The following is an 18867-nucleotide window of genomic DNA, read 5'->3' as shown; positions in this document are numbered from 1 at the left end:
CAGCAAACACAACCCTTTCGAATAATTTCGAAAATTTATCTACTTGCATTACGATAGGACAGCTCCGTAAAATCCCTAGTCTAATTATTACAAAATTTGAGATCAATGGGGATGAAGAATCTTACTAAGACAGTCTTGACTGAAGAGAAAAACAAATAGTATGGGAATTAAAATCAATTTTATTAGCCGGCTAGTGTTCTGGTCGCAAGACTGGCAAATCGAGCTAGTTTAGGTTCGCGAGGCTGATGGTGTGGGTGAATCGAGCCGCATGGGTCGCTGGTACCGATGAATCGAGGTGGGTGAAGGATTCGGGGGTGAAACGGGGGATGGTTTTACGCGCGTTGCCACTCGGGGGTAATCGTGAATGCATGTCGCCGGGCGAGCAGCTCTCCACTTGGAAACGTTTTCCATCGGTCGTGAAGTGGAACTGGCGATAGACCAGCCCCAGGCTCCGGTCTACTGTCGCCGCGCCGGAATGATTTACGTGATCCGCGGTTTATCGCGGGTTTATGGTGCGTGCGCTCGAGCGTGGCTTTTTAAAAAGCCTCGCATCCTCCCCTCCCACGCCCTGTTCCCCCCTTTCAACCCTGCCACCCACGCTATCGCCGACTCTAATTAACCCCTTCGCGCATAATAACGAGGCGGACTCGCGTCGCAGATTTTCAATGGAATTTATGAAACATGCTCGCTGTTAATTTCCTTCGAACCGGAATAACATTCGATGCCTTCATTGTCGATATTTAACCATTCGAGAAAATGTGGACACGCGCTGTACAATGACCCACGTATTGATCAATCCCAGCTGCGATAATCAGAAGTTCTTTGTCTTCAACGATTTCAGAGGAGGGGCAAGAGTTTGTGAAACAAGTGCGATATTAATTTCTTTTAAACTGCAACAACACACAATACACAATGACCAATGTGTTATTGTGCAAATCCTTGTCGTGCGAACTTCTTTGTCTACAATAATTTCAGAGGAGTTACAATAGAATATTCGACGAATGAATTCAGTGGGTTTTGTTTGAAATATTCGTGACCAGTCGGCATCGTTATTATACGCTAAGGGGTTGCTGCGAGCTGCAAGTAATTAAAAATCACTCATGCTTCTTGAATCCCATGTAGAATATTTTTATTATACATGAACGATGCTAATGATGAGTCTAACGATGCAAATCGCAGTTGTAATTAAAGAAGAGAGTTGTAATTAAATTGTGTGAAGTTGTGTGGATGTTATAAGGAAGTTGAGCGCAAAGAGGTTCTAATTATTGTAGCAATGGAATAAATAATACGGGAAGGAGTTAACAATACCTTTGCGCGATGCTGTGTTCGAGAGAGGGAGAGAGAGAGTGATAAAGAGAGGGGGAGGGACGAACGAAAAAGAAGCAAGAGGGAGAGGGTAGAAAAAAAGAGGAGAGAGGAAAATTCTCCGCGCCAGCGAGAAGCTTTTAATGAAGCCAGCCGACGTACGGCTGCGTCCAATTGGGACCAACCGGTGCGTCCACGCGAGATAGAATCGTTCTCTCCTCACCCACCCTTCCTTTCTCCTTTCTCCTTTCAACCCCCGCAAGTCGATCCTTTTTTTCAGCGGATCCCACGCCACCATCCGTTGCCCACCCACTCGTCTTATTTCTACGCCGGAACCCCGGAATCGATATCCGGTATCGGATGCGACGCGGCCAGTCTTTCGCCGCACTTCCTGCCGGGAAATAACGGGCTAAGGGTCTGGATTATCCAGCTGGATACTTGGCTAATTTTAGACCATTTTCGCGGAGATGATTTTTTCGCTGGAAGTCTCTTTTTCATTAGGGGATGGCGAATTTTTCAGGGAAAGGTTGCGAGAGAATCGCTCATATTTTTCAGAAATGCGGATGTCAATTTTTGGGGTTGAGGAGATGTTGGGGTTGCAGTTCTTATTCTTAACCTCTTGCCCCTTGCCCTACAATATAGTGTCAGACTCGCGATGAAGATTCTGAACCGAGTTTAATAAATATGTGTGTTATTAATCTCCTTTAAACCGAGATGAAATTCTATTTTGGTTTTGTTATTGTATAGTTATTGGAGAACATGTAGGCAATACAATAGATATAAATTTTTTTCCTTTTCTAGGAAATTACGAACTACAAAGAAAGTTCTAATCACTGAAACTGTAAAATAAATCGTGGGGCAAGGGGTTAATATATAGGTGATTCTCGAGGCTGTAAAAGTAATTATCAGACTGCGGATGTTTATGCAATTTGCAATTTTTGTAAACGAATTTGAAGAGAGAGAAAGTGGAATCAAATAGAATCTTATTTCCGGTGGTGGTAGCCTTTACAGGTCTGAAATAAATATAAATTTTACTAGATTCTGTCGAATTTTATATTCCACCCTTTTTCGAAAACTTTCGGAAGCCATAAATGCATAAAGATCTAGTAATTATTTAGGGGTGAAAAATACCGAGGTTGCAGGGTGAGTATTCTAGATGATGGCAACATTGAAATGAACTCGATCGGACCAGTGCAGTGGTTCTACAGGTAAAAATTCTACCCAGACAGAATCCTGAAAAATCGAAAGAGATAATTGTTTATTTCTGAATACGACGTAGTCAATTGTAGGGAACAGAAGATTAACCAGAACCGTGTTCCTCTCGCCGATAGACAGTCGATGGCACGTAACACAGCGACAGGGATCATGGTATTGTGTCTAATTGCATCCGTTGCCGTTTTTGTTTCAGGATCTCTCGACGGATGAGTAACGAAGCGTGGCCCGGTCTCGAGGTACGAACACCATCCCCTTTTCTTCCCTCTAACGAACCGTCGCGCGCGCACTTTGTATCCCTGCTTCCTCTCCCGCACGATCTTTTGTTTTCCACCGCTTTTCAACCCCCTGTTCCCCCTCCTCACCGCCCCACGCCTTGCTATCCCATTCAACGCGATCTCGTGTCCTCCAGAGCGAACAGTCGTGTTATAATCACGAAAGGGAGCTTGGGGATGGGAGATAATCGAATCGACCGTCTTCCCTCCGAATCGAGTTACTACGTTTGATCTACGAGCAGGGTGATTTGATTTTTTCTTTCGTGATTCTTCTGTTTGCTGCGCACGTGTGTTTTCAGGGGTGGGGATCAGACGCTTTGTTGAGAATTCGGAAGCTTGGCGGTTGTTTACGGAGCTGATTTTACTTCGGGGGGGGGGGGATGTTGCCAGATTACATTTCACCGAAATGTTTAATTCCCCATCGATCGGTTTCAGCGGGAAAGTTCCGAACGAAAAATTGCTTTTTTCCATCGAATAAACAAAGTAACGTGCGCGGAATTTTCGTAATAAGAGAGCTTTAATTTGAACCATGATGCAGTTGCGTGGTAAAAATTCTCTCGTTATGAAAAGTTTCGGCGAACGCGAAAGGAATTTTTGCGTCTGGTCGGAATTTATTAGAAAATCCGAAGCGCTCTTTATCGATTCGCTTCGCTGTAATTATTTACATCCTCTCTATCCCGCCGTTTGCAATTACTCGAATTAGGATAATTACTTTGGAATTTAACGTTGCATTAAATTTACGTGGCGTCTGCAGTCTGAGAGGATTTCCCGACAGTCGACCAGTTGGTAGAACGCCGAGCTGGCAACGTTAAATAAATTAGCTGAACCGAGTCTCGTAAGAATACGTCTCTGTAATGGAACTGGCAGGTACAGTCTGGATTGTGACTCAATTTTCTGACACTCTTGTCGTCGTTCTGTTGTCTCGTTGATTGTTGGCATTTCCGAGGAAAGATGTCGGGCTGTTGTAAAAATTATCTTGTATTTTTATATACGATTAATACGTTGAGAGACTGTTCGATAACGTGGAACAATGAAAAATTTGAAATCACTCGCAATTTGGCAAAAATGCTCCGGTGGAATTTGGGGCGCGAAGATCTCGCGAAGCGTGTCACATTCGGAATGCGAAACCGCGCGAAATTTAAATTGTTCCCGGCCTCGCCGTATTATCGGTGGGGAGGAAGTCGCGGTCGCGTTCGATTTCGATTTTAATCGTACGTCGGGCGTGTTCAAATGTAATCGACGCTAAATAATTGCGGCGGACGTGCACGCGTCCGAATTAAATTCTTCGTTGCCGACCATTAATCGGCGTACTCGCGGATTCCATTTAATTTCCCGTGATTCCGTACCGGGTTTCGCATACACACACGCGCTGTTAGACGCGCGCCGATGAACGCCAAGAATTCCGCGGCCGATTTGAGAACACGCTCGCCAATGTTGCGAACGTTCCTGATGGACAAGTGTGCTTCAAACTATCGCGGAACGTGGTGCTTTGTTCGCTTGCCTGTTAGAAAGATATTCGGTGTTTTGCCTAAATGAGAATCGGCGAACATAGTTGCTCGTGCTGTGTGCAGAACTATTTCAATGTATTTAATCACTGTTCGCTGAATTATCTTGATTTTTAATCGGAAGGAAGGATCATAATGTTTTAGAGCATGGCAACACAATTAAATTTGTGCAATATGGTTTTCAGCACTTAACATGATGAAGATTCTGAACAGATTCTAATAAAAATGTATTCCAATAATTTCCTATAATCGAAATAAAATTTTGATCTGTTAATGTACAGCTGTGGGAGAACATATAGGCATACAATAGATATAAGTTTTCTTCTTTTTTAGGAAATTACGATCTACAAAAAACTTCTGATCACTGATACCATAAAATAAATCGGAAGGGAAAAGGTTAATTATTTATGATCTTCAATTAATCAAGCACAGTCAGTTAAATGAATGCAACTTCGGTATCGAAAATATGATTAAAATTCATTAGAGGAGCCGAGCATTGTTGAACTTAACACAGTCCTTCTCTCCTCGTTAATACGACAAAGTAATTGCAGCAGGGGAACCGCCATCTTGCCGCGCAGCAATTTTCTTAGATTACCCGAGGAAGATTGTCTTCTGCATAAAGACCAGCGGTCTAGTAATCAACGTTTGAGCCATCCTCCTCCCTGTCCCACCCCCGCGGTGAAAATGTTTATTTATTTTAAATTGAGAAAGACGAAAGTTAAGCCCGTATCATGTTCTCGAGCTGGTCCCAGAGGGAGACCATGAAATAATGATGAAATTGTAAGGAGGTTGACGAAGCTTATATCTTCCATAGAAGAAGATTCTCTCTCCGCTGATCCCCACGAACCCGGGTCAAATTTATTTCGTTCGATATCCGACTGCAAGGATTGACCTTTCATCTCGCAATAACGCCACTGTATCTCAGTCCGTTCTCCGTTCATTTATTGAACGGAGATTTTCGAAATGAAAAGCGGGGTGCATTCACCCCGAGGCCGCCCGGCGCCTATCAACCGGTTTTCTCTGAGGGGGGGGGGGGTGGCACGCATCCTGATTGCAATCGTCCCGATTTCAGATTAAACTTCGTTAATTACAGCGTCGACGAGGCGTCTCGATGGAGATCGAGCCGACAACGACGTCGACGACGACGCCTCGCCCTAATGAACGCGACGGCTTAACTCGTTTGCAAGAAAGGGTCGAAAATATCGCCCCATCAATCCTCTTCTTGCTGCGTTCGAACGGAACGCCATCAAAAATGAAAAAGAATCTTCACACTTCCTATCCACCGCTTTACAATATTTTAAGGTCTCGAATATCTTTTAACGTGGTGACCTATATTTTTGATTGCGTGTGCTTGTAGAACATAAAAAGACCAGTTCAACGACTACCATGACCAAACCCTTCCGACTATTTAATCTCAAGCAAATCGTGTCGGACAGTATAAGTAGTCTACCGTTCAGGCGCGATTATCTCGAAAACAAATGATCAAAAGGGTATGGTCATGGTAGTCGTTGAACTCGTCTTTTTATGCTCTACAAGCGCGTGCAATCAAAGATATAGGTTACTACATAAAAATATATTTGTGACCTTGAGATTTTTCTATATATTTAGTTTCGAGTTCTCCGATTTCAGAAAATAACGATGGGCTGTTAAAAGAACGTTAACCGGAAGAGAACAGCATCGATTTTCGATTACAGGAATTTCGGTGTTGATGGAGAAAATATAGCCGGTCCAGCGCGGCAAGTATCGGATGATCGCTGGAGCCCTCCACGAGATTGCTTAATAACGATCCCCTAAACTGCTAGTTCGCCCACGCAGACGCCAGTTTTTCGGCGGTTAAGCGGAGCCATAAAGTTCCAGGTTTTGGCCGGAACCAGCCCCGACATCCAAATTACTTCCGGCGTTTCAGAATCTTTTAATCCCGCTCGCTAATTGTCCTGGCCATCTTTGACTGGAGCGTCCTAAAAACGAGTCTTCCGCTCTGGTAAAAACTTCTGATACTAATAGTACTCTCAGATGGAGAACCTGGCAATGTAGTCCTAGAATTATTTTTTATTTTCATAGCTTCTTCTTTCTTGTCATAAATTCATAAAATCCCGCTCATCGTTCAGTGTAACGTGGTTGAGACGCTCGTTAATAAAAATATCAATGGAGCGCAGAAATGTTAATTCGCGCTGTCCTCTTCAGTAAAGCATTTGCTGAATACATTGAGGGACCGAGGTAGTTGATCACGCTCGAGAGGAGGAGTTCATAACGAGTTGGAAACGTCGAAAGCATCGCGATAGTCGTGCCTCTCCTTTGGAACATAATCAGTGGCGCCTCGTTAATTACCCCAATCCTCCGGGCCTCCACTCGTTTGACCGGCGTGCAAGTGCCAGTTGAAAGTGGCGTCGACGCTTCGCGAAATTCAACACGGCCCGTTTATATTCGTTAATCTTTTAGATCTCATCGCGGCCGGGCTTTTTCGCACGCCGCTATAATTACCGGCGCGACGGAGACCCGTTGTCCTAGAGCGAGCGAAATTAGCGCGCTCCGCCAGAAGGAGTCTGCGCGGACAGATATGCACGGCAAACATACACACTGATTCACAGATCGTTCTCTTTTTGTTGCGATTCTCCTACGCCGGTTTGAGACTCGCTCAACGAAAAAATTCTTTTCTTGCGACAAGCCGAATTCTCTGTGGAATTTTAACGCCTTTTACAGGCGTGGCTATCCCCTCCACGGAGGAGTGACGCCCATTCTAGGCGTTGCTATCCCCTCCATGACTCAGGTAACGCCCCCAAAGGGCGTATTCCTCTCTTCGAGCGGCGTCATGAATCTAAGGTTAGAGTCGAGAGTTGAAAACGATCTAGATTAAACAGTTACAGCATGAAACGCCGTAGCTTATTCATTTATGCAGGATTTATTAGCACTACGTTCATTAAAATTCGCAGGCCAGTAATTACGATTGAACGTTATGTGTTTATGAGTACAGTCCTTTGGTAAACGGTAAAAGTGAACTTCAAGCAGCCTATTAAACGATTAATATTTCCGCCGGCAAAAGCTTTTCAGCCTGTTAACTGGGTTATTAATGTTATTATTCGAGCATACCCACTCTCACGGAGCCGCAATTCAAGATTATTACGTTCATTTTATCTTGAGCTGTGTCGTACCTACTCGCGTCGTTTATCGCGACGAAATATCGAGATTATTCGAGCATAAAGTAGTCAAGAGGTCGCAATTCAAGATTATTACAGTAATTTTATCTTGAATTGCAGCTTCGCCAGTGTTTATGCTTGAATAATCTCCTTCTTATCGGGATAAATGCAAACTGGGGATGGTTTACTGTAAATGGAGAGTGCAATCAAATGCAGCAACTGATAAAACATATTTTCTAGTCAATTCGCTTAAAAAAAATGGTTTCCTGTTCAACAACACAATTCTCTTAATTGTTAACTACCCTGCCGACTCACAACTCAACTGGAGTAAAACTCAAACAAATCGATCCCCACGAAAACGGTGTCCCAAAAATTCGTGGCGTCCTCAATCCTACGGAATTTGTGGGCTGATTCGTGGAACGGAAAGAGTTAAGAAAATCTCGTTAACGAATCCGAATTCGTTCGCGAAGGCAACGTTGACCGTTCTCTCCCCCCTCCGTCTCTCTTCCTCCCCCGCGGAAGTCCGACTCCCCGGACGAGTCGGAAGCGGAGATAGCGTTATCGGGATCGGGAACGAGCCGGACGGAAACGGAGATAGCATTATCAGACTTTCGTCCGCGAACTCCACTAATTTTAACTAACGGTGGAAATATCGCGAAACTTTTGAGCGGCGAGTCCCGCGCCAGCCAATTTATCTTACAATCTTCGCGGCGGGGGTGAGTTTTCTGGCGAACAGAGAGGAAAGAGGAGTCGAAGGGCTGCGAAGGGAGAACCAGGGGGTGGTTAGAGGGTTGGAAGACGAGCTATGGATGGCGGAGGGAAATAGAAGGGGGTGGCTGAGGGCTTTTACCGTCTTACTTATCTACTTGGTTCGCGGTTGGGGAGGCTTTAGTACCCTCTAAACCATCTTATAACCCTTAAAATTATAGTACATCGGGCCGCGTGGCCTGCTGCGGCCTCGTTGAAAGCTAACTAATAAAGTAATTGGATAATATCTGCAGCCCGGAACCTCTCTCTGCTTGGGCTTATCGGAACTGTGTCGATTCGACCGATTTTTCGCTCAACTATGAACTCGTAAAAGCAGAGTTTTGTCTCGTGACTAGCGGTGTTAACGGCGGTACTGATTTCAACAGGTATCATTTTTAACAGGAAGGTAAATTGTCGTAATACGATGGTTATTATTATCATTCCTCGGCTAACCGAAATTCGGCATATCCTCGGTCCACGGTTACAGATCCTCGGATCGATTCCGGACCGGATATCGACGTCATTGCCGTGACACACTGCCGGCGCTGAATTTCCATTAGCGCGACATGGCGGGGCCCGAGCTTGTGTAAATGCCGTGATTATTAATAAACCACACGCGTATATATTAGCGGTTAATCGTATTACTGCGAGGTGACCTAACCGTACCCTGAGAACATTCTCACCACGCCATTAACACCTTGCTACTACGATTTCTTTTACCACCGTGCCATCAAACAATTTTTGGCAATCCCACTTCAACATTATTCTTGTCACACCAGTGAATAAAGAAATTTCAGTGAATTGATAAAAAATTTTAAAAAGTGATTCAACCTAGAAATTACATAAATTATTCAAATAATTTTATTACCTGTTATATTAAGCAATTCGAGAAATCATCGAATAAAAAATTTGAAAGAATGATTCAACCTAGACGTTAGATAAATTATTCAAATAATTTTATTACCTGTTATATCAAGCAATTCGAGAAATGATCGAATAAAAAATCTGAAAGAATGATTCAACCTAGACGTTAGATAAATTATTCAAACAATTTTATTACCTGTTATATCAAGCAATTCTAGAAATGATTGAATAAAAAATTTGAAAGAATGATTCAACCTAGACGTTAGATAAATTATTCAAGTAATTTTATTCAGCAATTCCCCACGCAAATGTCTCCTCAAATTTATCAGCGAACGAAGAAGTGGTGATTCGAGTAAACGACGGTGTTGGCAATTAACCGTGTTAATCCATGTGGACCGGATCCCGCGACAAACGGCTGATAACAGTAATAACACCTCCGCGGGGGATGTTTATGCATCTGGGAGCATGTAAACGTGTGGCCGGGTCTCGCGACCCGCTAATAGAACCGTTTCTATTCACGTCTCGGTACGATAGAACGCGACTTATTAAAGTTGTACTTTACGTTCGACGAAAGAACGTAATATTTCCCGGTGCTCCATATTCCCGGGGCTCTCGCATAAAAGCTTCCCGGAAGAAAAGCCGGGCAACGAGGCGGGGACTGTCTTGCCCGGGCTCGAAATTCAGGAAAAGTTGCGGGGCGCTCGAGAAAGTGTGCAAGAGAGACAGAGAGGACAAGAAAGAAAGAGAGAAAGAGGTTTACCAGCACGCTACATCCTTCTTACGGTGCACGGGCTAATGCAAGTGGCCGTGGCCAGGCTCTGGGCGAGCTGCCTTATCTACTAAGTAGTTATACGACGCGATATGCACGCGTCGGAGCACCGAACTCCGTGGCGAGGCTCTATTGTACACACGACGCACATATATCCCACTCCCCCCACGCTCCCAGCCACCTCGAACAACGATTACTATCTCTTTATAAATTTATGTCTCATTTACCGCGTGGACGAACGCCTGCGCCACCGTTGCGCCCGGAAGCACCGCTAATTGTGCTCGTAGATGCTCCAACTTTTTCCTGCAACATTGTTCACTCATCGGTGTGGGTTCGTGTATCTACGATGGAATTTAGTGACATCATCGTAGAATGTATTTTGACTGTTTGCAAATAATCAACAAAAACAATGAAAGATTTCTAGGAAGTAAACAAACGTATTTTAAAAATTTTTGGGAAACAATCTTTGGAATTTTCTCCATCTTTCTGACCAATTGCGATTTTTAAAAAACATTCAAATCAAAATGACCTGTTCCAGATTTTTTATTTTACGATTATTGATATAATAAAAATAATTTCATAAGAAATGATTGTATAGATATCTTTACTGGAGCACATATTACAACAGGAGCTGCACAAAGTCTAAATAAAATCAATCTTGTTATAAGGGAACATGTACCAGTTACTTTTAAGGCTCGGTAGGTTTAGTGTTAAAAACTAATCCTAACACCTCGAAAAAATCGAAGTCGTTTTTGTAAAATCTGAAGAAAATCATTTCTAAAATTTCCCAATATTATGTGCGTCAGGTAAAATCTTGTTGTTGTTTACAAAAATGATCCTGAAAGTTCCAAACAGAAGAGGACGACAATGTCCTATAACAATGCGCCGCAAGAATGTGTTACAGCTGCGCACTAAACAGAAAATATTATCATTGGCGACGACGATAGAGGTCGCGCACAGTTTATAATATTTTCGCATAGCCTTCCGGCAGGTTCCGCCGAACATGTTGCCTCCCCTAAGCCCGACCCTAGTTTCACAAAGCTGAAAACTATGTTATCGTGGACTTAGCCCGCAAGCACTCCGAGCTAAATATTTCCATAATACACTGCTAAAGCTCGGAACTTTTCCCCTTGAACCCTTGGTACGTCGGCCCCGCTATGGAACACACCCCCGGACTAACTTACCTCACGCCACTAATTCCCTTAAAGTCTTTCATTTCTGCTTGTTGACCTGTTTCCGCGAATCACGGCTCCGTGATAATTATTTAAACACCAATTCCCGACAACTTCACTCCGAGACCTTTTTGTCGCGCGTATCAAACTTCCTACGAAAAGAAGTTTAACATTCCTCACTAAATAAAACGGCATTCTGAAGATTGACGACGGGCTAGTCGTCAAGAAATTTTTACTTCGTCGTTGGAAAGATTTTCAACGTAAAGTCCGAAATTAAGTTATACAGCGATAATATACTTACTCGTAACGAAAATTTTAAGAAAACACTATTTACAGTGCACTTTGATTGTCCTCCAGCGTTGCTAACAGTCATATGTGGAACTCTGTTATGAAAACTTACAACGTTGCTTTGAAATATAAATAAGAAGCAATATAAAATGATTTTCTATAGCAGGAATTCTTAATATTTGCCGTTTAAATCAAAAGTGCCAATAACTAGTGCACTGCCAGCAATAGTACAGTTCAGCCTATTTTCTAGTAAATATTAGAATGTGAACCTCTACCCTCGATTCAACGAACACAAGTTACATTTCAGATTCTCGGAATAGCGGATTGGAAAAAGTCTCAGTGGCATAAATTCGCACGTTATCGGCGGTTAGAGCGCCGCAGTGATCCAGTATTTCGCCAGAGGCGGTAAAGCATGGGCGAGATAATCAAAGGGCGATTGTTCCGGGGGAATAATTCGTGAGATCGAGGTGAACGGGTATAGTAAGTAACCGGCGGTGGAAAAAAGGCTAGTGAGAATTGTAGTGTGTATGTGCACGTGGTGGGTGGAGTTCTCGAAGAATGGGTCAGCCGTAGGGGAAACGCGTTAATGGGGGGCCCGCTGTTGAAATATTTCCGTGTTCCGAGGCATCCTGGCTTCGTTGCATAGCTAATGTTATTGGCCAGCCGAGATACGGGCTTATCTCGGCGCTGGTATACACCTAGCGACACGCACGTGCCGGAACAGTAACCGCTGCCTTTAGTCCGGCCACAATGGACACGCAACGCGGAGCACTGTAATTATGATCCTGGCCTCTCGATTGAGGGGGCACACCGTGTACCTGCGACGGAAACAATGATCTCTCAGACCTCGCAAGAAAGAAACCAGGCTGGTCCAGCCATTGTCCCGAGATCGTTAATCCCTGCTAGCTAACCTATCCTGCGCGGAAATATCCGTGGCCATTAACAACCAGATCGTAATTGTTTTGTTTGACGCTACAATAAAATTTTCTTCGGAACATCAATGTGTGCATCTTATTGTGTTCTGGCAGTATTTCTTGAAAATTCGAGCTGATGGATACGGAGCCATTTTATCGAAGATAAAAAGATGTCGCTCTAAGATGTCGCTTCTGGTACGAGTGAAATTCAACAATCTGTTTAGTCATAAAATTGTTTTTCTTTTAAAAATCAATATGTACATCTTTTTGTACGATGTTTAAGGAGTACATTAAGACGTCACTTCTGGTATCAGAGAAATTCAACAATTTGTTTAGTCATAAAATTATTCTTCTTTTTAAAATCGACATGTACATCTCATGGTAAGATATTAAACTAGATCACCAAATTCTACAATTTCTTTTAGTCATAAAATTGTTTTTCTTTTAAAAATCATTTTGTACATCTGTTTGTAAGATGTTTAAAGAGTACATGTCAAAAAATCCAGTGAGGATATAATGAATTGTTTCTGCAAATGTTTCTGCTGAACGGAAACATGCAAATGACGCGAACACTACACTGTAAGGGCAGATAAGTCGTTTATTATTAAAGAGAGACACGCCCGTCAAGTGTAAACCGTGTCGGCTAAGAAAGTGTCAGGAATTCTGGGACGAGTTTATAGCGACAACAACCGTGTCCGGACTTGGTTCACGAGGCTGATAAGTCCGTAGAACCGTCACGGTCCCCCGTTCTCCTCTTATCTTTACATTAACGACGTTTACGACTCGTTTCGTTGATGAATCTCTTTCTCAGACGGTGTTCCGCGTTAGCATATTCCGCGCGTCTGCTTTATCTTTGCGGTCCGAATGATCCCGTTCGCTCGTAATTCTCTCCCTTAATCATCCCTTAGTACCCTCTGCTGCGAAATTATTTCTCTGACGAATGGGGGAAATTCCTCTTGGAATTGCAGAATACAGTTTCAGAATTTTTCAAAATGTAATTTTGTTTCGAAGAAGTTGGCAAATAAAGGGAAATTTACTATATGCTTTCTAGAATATGTTAATCCAAAATTGAATAATTGTTTAACGACCCTCGCTACAAAATTATTATTTAACGCATATTCACACCATGTATCAACTCGACAGACCTTTCTCTCGTAACCAGTGCACTAATGCACGTGACGATAAATGTAAAACAGCAGTGACTTTATTATTCATGAACCATATGAATAATTTCACGCCTGAATTCAGGGGAATTTCATTTTTCATTTCAACGAAAAGATTTGCTAATTAGACAGTTAATTTTGGACTTTGCTTTCAGCTATCTATTATTGTGTCACGGTGAAATGAAATTAGGCAATTAGTACTGTCAGAAGATAAAATTAAATTAATAATATACAATCTATCTCCGCGACTATTTCAAATTACAGCAAAAATTACATCAAGAAATTAAAAATTAAATGAACTGACGGGCACCATTTTAAAATTATCAAGATAATTAAATTAAGGAAATCAGAACGGTTAGAAAATTTAAAGAACCCCAGTTAAATGAGATTACTGTATAATTTATCATTGTTTCACTTTAAAATGAGGAAGAAAATTAAATTGTGGAAATGAATACGCGTAAAGAGATTAATATTAACAAGGGTCGAATAAAAGGAGATTTGTGTGGATTCTGGTGGCCCATTTTGCGCCACGTTCCACATAAAAATCTTCAGTTTTTCAGTCCAAGAAAGCTCGTCACGTTTCACCCATTTTCGGCTCAAGACACGAGGCCACTCCATTCAGTATGACTCTGTCGCAGAAGGCAATGACTCGTCGACTTCTGTCAGGAGTACAGAGTGCCTTTGTAACCGCCTTTGTGTCCATGGTGAGAGTAAAATTAGAACGGTATTGTAGCGCTATTACCTAGTTGAATGGAGTTTATGCGTCATGACCGGCTCAATGGTTGGGAGGCTAACAAAAGATTCCATGTTTGAATACCACCATATTAATGGATTTGTTAAACAGAGTGTTCCGACGTCGCTTTCTGAATGGCTCGAGTCCATTTGGGTCAGTGGCTCTCAGTCTTCGCTCCGTCATTACGGTTCACCTGTAAATTCGTAAACTGTCTAACCAAACAATATCCACAATCGACCGAAATGCATCTCGAAACACCTCCAACATCCCAAACTGATTATTGGAGACATATGCCCATGTGAAACTACCCACAAATGATATTCAAAAATTAATAAAAATAAATTCAAGGCAAGGGGAAAATTTCTCTCGATAAAAATTAAATAGGACACTGCTAATCGCTTATATTAACATCCCAAACCGATAATTGGAACCACATGACCATTTGGAACTACCCGAATGCAATTAGAAAATTAATGAAAATAAATTCATGGCGACGGGAAAATTTCTTTCGATAAAAATTAGATGAAACATTGCTGTTCACTTATATTAACATCCCAAATTGATAATTGAAACATATGACCATGTGAAACTACCCAAATGATATTCAAAAATTAATGAAAATAAATTCAGGGCAAGGGGAAAATTTCTCTCGATAAAAATTAAATAGGACACTGCTAATCGCTTATATTAAGATCCCAAACCGATAATTGAAACCATATGACCATTTGGAACTACCCGAATGCAATTAGAAAATTAATGAAAATAAATTGAGGACAAGGGGAAAATTTCTTTCGATAAAAATTAAATAGAACACTGTTATTTTTGTTCCTATTAACATTCCTTTACTGCTGCGGTCTGCACAGAGACCTCTACATTATAAATGAAAAATCGAAGTTAACGGAGAAGGAGCTCATAATAAAATATTAGGTTGGCAACTAAGTTCGCGACCTCCACATTTTCTCCAACAAAGTGATTTATACATATATATTTTCTAATCACGAGTATTTTATATCAAATTAATCGCAAAATCCAGAGCTGTCCAATGATATACAGTTCAAAAGGAATGGTCACCGAATGAGGTTATAATGATACAATAAAAGAATTACGAAACAAAAGGTCGCGAATTTAGTTGCCAACCTAATACAATGTTAAGTACTGCTCTATAAAAATGGTAAAATTCATCAATCTGAAGATGTACAGCAACGTCACCATCTAGATAGCGAGTCGAGAGAACCGATGCGCTGGTAAAGTCAACGAGGACACAGCATTGGGGTGCAGGAGGGTTCTGTGTTTGGCCGATTAAACGCGAATCCGTGTAAAGACCGCGCGTCGAGGAGCTTACCGGGGCGTTTTCGTTTGTATCGGTGATTCAGCGATATCCAGTCGACGATCCCGGGAAAGCTAGGCCCGAGAGGTGGCCCGTGAGGGAAAGAGAGAGAGAGAGAGAACCGATACGTAAATTTCCTTCGTGAAGGTGTCTTCTGCACCACGATCGATCCACACGGCTGACCCGTTTACCAGGATCTTTCGGTGTCCCGCGAGCTAGTAAATCCCGCTTACGCGTGATCGCGATAACACGCAAATTCCGAGTGCATTATGCCCGTGTGATACGGCTCGATGCAGTGCCGCTCGATACCTTATTGCACCGCGTGCACCGACAATGAGTCACGCAATTTGCGATCCTGCAACCAGACGGCAGCTTCTGGGAATTTATGTCTAAATATGTTGACGAACTGAACTGCGACACACAAAACTGCGGTACTTTGGTATATTAAATTGTTCTTTAATTTTTCCAAGACATACTTTTGCTCTTCGAAGATGCAATAAAGACCTAGAATAACTTTTCTATTACAGAAAAGTATGTATTCGTCACAGATCTCTTTGTTAGTGACTTTTCAATATTTTAGTGTTGGCAATTCTTCTTTAAACGTGTGTGAGACATATTTACAAATTTTTCGAAACACTTTTGCTCTTCAAGATTCAAAACTCTTTTTTTCATTACGCTTTAATGTTTGAGTGTGCAAAATTCATCTGGGCAAAATTCGAACGCGATCAGCCAGCTCGTGGAGACCGAAGATCGACCTAACCAACCGTCTCAGCGTCCCATAAACCATCCGTCCGGGCCGCAGCGAAATAGCAGGATACCAAAAGAGGAGGGCAAAAACGAAAGAAGGAAAGTGAAAAAGGGAAAAAGGCGAGAGGTGGGAAGGTAACCGACTATACGGGAGCCGCAAACGAAGCGTGGATCGCCGGTCTGGTTTTTTCGTTTCTCGATAACCCGAAACCTGGTGGCGCTTGTCGTTGTTCCCCGTCGTAACGACGTCGGCGGCCGTTCGACGTCATTAAAACAGCCGGGACGAGTCAACACGGGAAGGCATCCTGCTGTGTTCGTCTTCTTTTTTTTCTCTCTCTCTCTTCTTTCCTCCGGTCCTGTCGCGCAAACGAGCACGCTCGCTCGAACAAAGTTCCATCGACGGGGGGCGCTGAGGGAGGCGCGGAGCTATGTGGTGGGGGACGGAGAGGGCGTGGGGAGAGGCGAAGGGGGCGGAGCAAACATTTTAGCGCGATTGAAAAAGTTGAAACTTTAACGAGCAACGAAAAGGGACGAGAGGAGAGATATCCGCCTCGCTTACACGAGTATCACGGGCCGCGTCCAGGCCGGTTTAATTAAATCGATCGTATCGAAGCCCGCGAGCTTTCGAGAGAGCTCGTCGTAACCAGTCACCCACTAGCCCCACCCTCATTTTCTGGGATGGGAGGGGGGGACTTTCGATGAGAGTTGTAGTGTGTGTGCCCCCCGCGTAAATTCGTACATCGGTTGTCGATCGAGCGACCGCGTATAATAATCGACGTTTGCGGGGAGTTTCGGTCGGTACGTGGAGGACCCGTCGTCACCGAGCACCACCGAATCGTAAAATGGCACGATAAGTGCGTTCGGTGATCAATTTCACAGGGCGAGCCTGGCTTTGATTTTATTGGCGCTTTTGCCCGGCTCCCGGGGCCTTCCCCACGCCACTTATCCGAGGACGAGCATCGTGGAGTGGCGTGGGGGGTCTGGAAATTCATATCTAGCTTGAGTGGAAAGATAATGGTGAATAAAGAATCCCATCATTTTTATCGTGGTTAAATATTACAGATAGGGTAAACTGTACTATTGCTGGCACTGCGCTAGTTATTGGCACTTTTGATTTAAACGGCAAATATTAAGAATTCCTCGTATAGAAAATCATTTTATATTGCTCCTTATTTCTATTTCAAAGCAACGTTGTAAGTTTTCATAACAGAGTTCCACATATGACTGTTAGCAACGCTGGAGGACAATCAGTAAGACCGTAAATATAGTGTTTCGTTAAAATTTTCGTTACTATTTGTCTTACGATTGTTATTCAATGAATATATTTTATAATAGAAGATTTATTACTCTAAAAACTGTTTGATTTTGTAGAAAAATGTCTATCAGCTTATAATAATAGCAAGTTAAGCTCGTTTAAACATTAGAAAAAAAGATAAAAAGATTTTTACTAAGATTTTGGCTTAAGGTCCGACTGAAACTTTCGTCGGCACTATGTTTTTATCTGCACGGTCAAATCGTCGACAAATGTCTTCATCGACACGGCTTGACCGACACTAACACGGTCAAATTGTACAGTTTACCCTATACCAAACATTGTCGGCTTTTTGGATTTTTATCATAAAATCGCGATTCCCGTGAAGATCCACTCGCTCTATTAACGGCTCCGGAACGTTTAGCATAATATTTCTGCTAAAACAGAGAGGGGTCGTCGTGATAACAACGGAGCTCGACGAACCTATTTTATAACAGTCGCTTTAATTACCGGGCTCTTCGTCCGACGTTAATTCGAGCGTAGTTGAAAGACCAATGAAACTGTTATTACCGGTTATCGCAGAAATAATTACACCGGCCCTCGAAGGCGGTTGGCAATTTATCTGCGTACGAAATCTCGAATTGCGATCAAGGGAGAATTTGTCCGAGCCTGACACGCAGCCGCCGTAATCTATCGTCCGGGGATGATCGGGGGAAGAAAATTCACTTGGAAAAAGGAAATGATCCCGTCGCGAAATTTCGCCACCCACTTGGAAAGAATGTGCGATTCCGCCGAATTTAAGCGCAGCCGACACTCGCCCGTGAAATTTGTATAAATCAGGTCGTTTTAATCTGATTGGGACTCCCGGCGGGCTAATGGACCGTATTAAAATTGACAATCCAATTTTAAAACGAAAGTTTTCTCGTTACCCGGCCATAACCCCGACTTTATTTCCTGCCGGAATGAGACACGATTTTAAAACTGCGCGCTGGGACTCGTGTCCTAATTTTCTTCTTTCGAAAGTTCCGTCTTAAAGATCGTGCGTTTGATTAGGCGACTGCTTAGGGGCAAGTCGCGTCACAGTTTCTGCAACTGCGGTGCGTGCTGGAAATTATTTGCGAATTTATTGTTCGGATTGGGTCAGCCATTCTGACGTTCTCACCTGACGAATGTACGTTGCTTTTAATATAATCTTCTAAAAAAAAAACCCTCGAGTCCGTGTTGCTTCCTGTGCACATTATTTTTTGATCGATTTTAAACCGCATTTACACTGGAAACTTCTGGGTTCGATGCTAAAATTGAACGTTCTCGAATTTAGTCACAGTCGAGATTAAATATTTAAAAATCGGATGGCTTTTTAAATTTGTACCAGCTCGAAATGGATCGCTGTCCACTCTGACAATCTCAAAAATTCGTATTCACCCAGACGAGCGACTTTAAATTCAAATGCATTCGACATT

At 42.7% G+C, this 18867-nt stretch overlaps 1 protein-coding gene across 4 annotated transcripts in view; it reads left to right on the top strand.

Annotated features, from left to right (window-relative positions):
• Positions 1–18867, top strand: part of LOC143212132 (uncharacterized) — a 272339-nt gene that overhangs the window by 156521 nt on the left and 96951 nt on the right. For 3 of the 4 annotated variants that reach the window (XM_076430548.1, XM_076430550.1, XM_076430547.1), the window contains exon 3: positions 2714–2756. The exons of the other annotated variant lie outside the window; for it this stretch is intronic. The gene's annotated coding sequence lies outside the window, so the exon portion shown is untranslated. The remainder of the gene's footprint in view (positions 1–2713; positions 2757–18867) is intronic. 4 annotated transcript variants of the gene reach the window in all.

Source organism: Lasioglossum baleicum, chromosome 9 (assembly GCF_051020765.1).
Source record: "Lasioglossum baleicum chromosome 9, iyLasBale1, whole genome shotgun sequence".
Lineage (NCBI taxonomy): Eukaryota > Metazoa > Arthropoda > Insecta > Hymenoptera > Halictidae > Lasioglossum > Lasioglossum baleicum.
This window is presented reverse-complemented; position numbering and strand designations above follow the sequence as displayed.